This window comes from Morone saxatilis, unplaced genomic scaffold (assembly GCF_004916995.1).
Source record: "Morone saxatilis isolate NCDOM2014 unplaced genomic scaffold, NCSU_SB_2.0 Contig4, whole genome shotgun sequence".
Taxonomy (NCBI): Eukaryota; Metazoa; Chordata; class Actinopteri; family Moronidae; genus Morone; species Morone saxatilis.
In genome coordinates, this window is record NW_023339984.1 from 8,359,794 (window position 1) to 8,366,111 (window position 6,318).

Sequence of the window (6,318 nt, forward strand, 5' to 3'; positions counted from 1 at the left end):
TCAACTTTAAAATAACATTGGAGTTACATCATTCTGTCTCGGTCTTGCCTCATCTTACTCTCACACACACCGCTCGAAATAGAGTCATTGTGTTTGGAGTGGATGCGGTATCGTATTTCTGAGACATACTTTTTGCAGTTATACTGTACATGGGCATACAGATGGGTGACAATTTAAAGGAGAGACCAACACAAAGCTCCTAGTTGGAATGGAAACCCTTGAATTGATTCACATCGTTTTTATTCTCAGCAAACAATTCAATGACCCCTTGAATCGCATATGAAAGCACCTGCATTTGCATTTCTCCATGCATTCATTTAGGTTTTTCCATTAATTTGCCATCCGTCTGTATATTTTTCCTTTGTGCACAGGGTTTATGAAAGCTATCAGCAGTACATCTCTGAGAGTGAGAATGAAGAGGCAGGGAAATCATTGTTAACCAGCTTCATTCCTTTTTTAATTTATTTCTACAAATGTTGTCCAGTTAGTTCTAAGTGTACTATAGTGCTACATCACATCTCATAAAATTGCTCAAATTTAAGACTTATTGTATTGTTAATGTGAGACTATGTATCGCTTGTCACAGTGTTAGAGCATTCATTGTCTTAGGGCTGCTGATGTAACCTTTGTATTTATCTCCAAGGTTGTGCTCTCTATAGAGCTGCATTACAAAAGTGTTCTTGACCTTTTGTGGATGTGTCATGACTTAAGAACATTTCATTAGCTGAGCTTCGCAAGGGCTCTGGTGTCACCTGTTGATTGACTATTGTGTGATTTTTGCTCTGTACCATTTGCAGTGAAAAACAATGTATAACACATACTTTGCGCACAAAGACTAACATTTTCTAAAAGTGCTTGCACTGGATGAGATACAGACGGTGGAAAGCCCTCTGAGCCTTTACTATGTTCACATAACTGCATGCTTATATATAGAATTTCTTGTTACGTAACTACTGTATTGTGGATTCATCCATTCACATTGGTACACTTTTTATACACATTATATTAAATTAAATTCTATACATATTATATATTATTATTATTATATTATATTATTATATATATTACAAATGAAATTGGGCTGAAGCTCCCATATTATTAAAAGATTTTAATGAGCATAATCAGTGTAATTTACTTACCATACTGTTTTACCACGTGTAACACCACACAGTGACACTGAAGGCATGACATTGAACTTTTATTGAAACCTACTGAGGTTGAACAAAATGGGATTCCACTATTTAAGCCTTATTTTGAATCAGTGGTAGATGGGGCAAAAATATATAGCTGGAATTCTGCCAAGTATGCAATATAAATAAAAGGTGAGTGGGTGAAGCTATGCTCAGTGCTTTGTATCTGATATTCACTTTGGTTCACACAGAAGTAAGGTGATATTTATGAGTCACTGTATTATTCTGGGAGACTGGAATTATTTGAAATGTTCTCTTGCTCATACCCGTTTTAAGAGGTGCAGTTCCATGACTCCAACGTCTCTTTAGTATCTCTTGTGATCACTGCCTGGATTATAGGACAAAGCAGATTTGCAGATTTTCTTGTTCCATACGTTCATTTGACCATTTCAGTATTCCACATTCCAATGTACAATGGGCACTGATTTATTCTGATTTATTCTGAATTCTTTTGACTATTTGGTGATGTAAAACACAACATTAGAATGGAATCCGGGTGGGAGGAAAGAAGAGAAGGGGGAGTATACTCACCCCTGTGATGCTATCATTAGCTCTCTTTAGATTACAGAGCTAAGCTCACGCTAGCTTTGCCTAAGGTAAGAATGATGAGAGAAACTCAGAGATCATTTGGCAATGAGCCATGTTAAAGCAACACTTCCAGTGCCTTTTTGTTGTTCTCTATTCTCACAAACATGCTCATTCTAACAAAAAATTTCACGCTGACAGCTGAGTTTGGGGGGCAAGCACCAATGTGAACTCGCCCGTCACAAACAATTATATTGAAGTAAAGTTCCCCTGTCCTCAGAGATCACATCTCCTGAGGCTCAGACTGAAAGTGATGGAGAACAGTGACAAAATCATTCAAAAGCCTAGGTTCCCAAGCTTGAACATCTTTATGGTGGCTGAACCAGAGCAATGCAGCCTCCAGTGCAAAGTTGTACACGGCTGTCTCTTGGCTGAGGTCACAGGAACATGTAGTCATGCTGGTGTGGTGAATTTTAAATATTCCTCACATCAAACATAAAGATCCGAAACACTTAAAAAGCCCTCGGAGCGTTCAAAACATTGGCAAGTCTACATGCTTCTATGTATATCTATGTATTTCTGATACTTTGAGAAGCGTATGTCTGCTAAGCTTCAGCCTCTCTTTATGTAGGTAAATGACTAATCCCAACTGGAATTGTTTTCAAATATGAGAGGACTGAGGGTAATCCATTACATATGTTGCCATCATTCCTTTGTCAAGCCTTGTAGGTCGTTGGCATGGTAAGAGTACACAAACAAAATTATCCTAAAAGAATGAGCCAGGACTGTGATTGATTCTAATTGGACTGGTATATTTGAGACAGTCTGCTAAAATTCCTAATGGATCCCAGAAGAATTTCTTCTCCAGAACACTATATGGCAGAATATTCTTAGCTAACACAGTAAGAGTCATGATGAACCTAGTGATATTGACATCTTAAAGATATTGCCAGTTAAACAGCAAATTAAACAAAGTTTTGCTGGAAGATAACACAAATGTACACCAATTAGACACCCCCAATGCAGACTTTCCCTCTATCTCTTTGACTCATTAAAGGCTGCTTGATGAACGTATGGAGAATGTGTTCCCCCTTATATGAGCTCATAGTTGAAAAGGGACAGATAAAGCAAAGTGTTCTCCAGCCCAGTTATTTTCTCATTCATGTGCACATTCAGAAGTCACAGTTGACCAAGCATTGTTAACAGTGGCTTAATGAGATGGGATTACTCATATGTCTTGCCAGAAAATGTTTACATGCTGGGTAATCTGAGCCAAACTGCACTGTGCAAGGAATTCCCAAACCCAATGACATAATCATACAGCCTCCTAATGTTTAAACACTACAGTTATTTTTATGCCACCAATGCTGGCGATAGCTGTGGCCGGAAGCATTATGTTTTCGGGTTGTTCGTCCAGCCATTTGTACGTATGTCCGTCCTGTTCTTGTGACCATGACAAACCAAGCAGATTTTTGGTCCTAACTCGCACAAGAATTTATGCATTAATTAATAATTAATTAACAAAATTTCTCACATATGTTTAATGGGAAACAATGATGAAGTGATAATATATTATATTTAGTCAAAAGTTACCTTCACTGTGAGATCATAATGTCCTGGAAAAACACTTGTTTGGACATTATTCAACATTATATATCAGGAACTGAAGAGGAGATGGTGACCATATTTCACAGTTTGTCAGACCCTGAGTTGGTGACATTTTTGACTCAGAGGTCAAAGGTCATTGTGACTTAAAAACAGGTTTTTAACCATGATTTAAGAATGAATGCCAATTTCACACATGTTGACTGGGACACGCTGAGTAAACAAAAAAGTAGCAAAGTACAAGCTTTCATCTTTCCATCTCATCCATTCTGCCTTTCAGTTACTATCTCACTCTGAATTTCAAGCGTTATCGGAATCACATGAGTGCAAACAACGTATTGGAGCGAGCCTAGCTAATTGTGATCCTGTGAGTGAGTGAGTTTCATTTACAGCTCAGAGAGAGGCTTCACTTTAAAATGCCAAGACAAAACAAAAGCACCACATTTTGTATAGCTATAAGAATCCATCTTAACATAGTTATCAAGTACATGTGTAACTATTTAGCCAGTACATCTATGAAAATCCTTCATTAATCAGTTCAAAAATGTATATTCACTAGAAATATAGTACAAATGTACCATCAATATAGTGATATACTTCCATTTAGCCTAAAATAATAATAACACAGAACACTGACATCACACTATACTATGATATATCACATGGCATCACAATATTTTATATATCATAGTATACAATAGCATACTATTTTATGACATATCTAGTGTTCTATGATATATCACACTATACTGTGTCATCACAATGAAACCAATTCTAACTCAGTTATGTAATGTCACTACATGAAACAATAAAATAATAAATCACAATGAAATCATCAAATGTTGCAGGTGGAGTTAAGGGAAGCCTTGATAATTACAATCACAGCTAGGTGTATGGAAAAGACATACAGTAAAACTGTTGTTTTTAGCAGCATTTACATGCCATGGTTGCCAATGTTGACCCACAGCAGCAGTGCCTCATCTGTTTTGGCACTGAGCACTCCAATGTTGGCCTGTAGGACCAGCCAGACTGCACTGACCATCTTTCCCTGCCAGTAGCAGTGATTTTATTTCCAGAGATCTCCCCCCTTCCCGGTGATACTGCCCTGTGAAGACAGTTAGGCATAGATTGGTTGCTATGCTTCGAAGCACTACTCCTTTGTCCCTGTCTTAGACAAACTGTTGCCATTTACCCCTCTGCGAGGAGGACGATTGACTCTGTGGTTGCTCAGAGTGAAGGATGGGACAGCATGTCCTCATTCTCCACTATGAATGTTTGGGTGTCAATCTCCTCCACTAACCCCCCCCCCCCCTTTACAATTAATCCCATAAGAAGGACCTCTATGTCAAGAGGGAATGGGTTCGTATGTCTTCCTGAGTTGGACAGATAAAAACCATCTTAAATAGTGTAATTACTGCTGCCGCCCTTGTCTCTGGCCACGTCCAGGGTCCAGTATGTTTAATTAGGCATGACTATCCTCAAATGACAGTAAAGGTTCTCATAGAGAAAGAACAAGTGCAGCTGAAGCATCAAATTCCACTGTGCTCCTGTTGATTTGCTCTGCTTGTGCTCCTGCTGGTTAGAAGATGCAGTGCATTTCAGGATCCAAAAGGAAAGTCAGTCCAGTACATTTTGGCCAAGCTTATGCACTCCCCTCTGGCTTCTTGGATGCCACAGCAAGCCAGCATCGTCAGAATGCCCTGTCTCTGACACTTGCCTTGCTCCACCATAAAGGTCCAAGGGGTGCCGTGGGTAACTTGCTGACTCACAGGGATCCCCCCCAGCCAGTGATGGAGAAAGCGCTACTCCGTATAGGAGTGGCTGACCCAGCATGTGTGACACCCAGATGGCAGTCCCTACCATGTGACTGTCTGCATGATGCTCCCACCTTCCCAATAGATAAAATGCCTAGCCCAAGGCAGCCACATAGATATATTACAACATAATTATTATAGTTGTGATTAACACAGTGTATCTGTTATATTAGCCTCCAACTTTTATGAGTGTGCAGTTGTGCATGATGATCTAATTAGCCATGAGGCGATAGTTGGTAGGTTCTCATAAAAGTATGTAGAAATGCAGCGAAGAGCACTGTGCATTTCCTGAGCAATGATCTAATACTGTATTTGGACTGACCTCAGCACTGAATCAAAACAGGTTAAAAAAAAGCCTTAGCCTAGTCAATTATTTAAATGAGACAAGCGCGTTAGCAAATTGGGTTACCAACGCAAAGTGCTCCAGCAAAACGAAAGTTGAACTTGGCTCAACTTTTGCAGAATTGTAATGCAACATCATAAATGCGCTCTGTGGCCAGTCAAATACAAAAACATGTAATCAAGCATTACTGTAGAGGCCTCTTCCTGTTGTTGTGGCATCCGCCCCCCAGTAATCTGATTGGCCACCCTGTGTGCCCCCCCAATGGTCATTGACTCATGGTAATTGTAGCAGGTCGCGCTACAGCTACAGACGGGGTTGCCTCAGCACACAAATAATCACACCGACGTTTGACACACAAACACTTTTATTCTGAGCGTTGCTCGCAATGCACAACAGTTGACAGTCTATGCTCTGGCGTTTGGTCACGGGATACTCCTCGTGGCGTCTCTCCCGGGGTCCAGCACACTACTGCCAAGATAAGCGGTAGAGTCCCTAATTAATTTATCAGCAGGTGAGGTGATCAACTCACCCTCGGTGCCGCTCCCCAAGCCTTCCCCACACCTCTCCCTGCAGCTGAGCGCAAACCACGCCCACCCCCACAGTAATATCAATCATTGCCGCTAAAGCCTCCTTACCAAAGCTGAATGTTAAAACAGAAGCAAAGCCGACCTTGCTGTGACTAGACTGGTAAGAACTCATGAAGGCTTTTATTTTGGTAAAATACAAAGGAAGTGGCTCCGCGGCTGCGTTAATGAACTTGTGTAACTTCACCGTCACTACTTTTTGCAACGTGATGCTCCTAGGTGCACTGAGCTTAAGGTAAGAACAGAAACTACAGGTT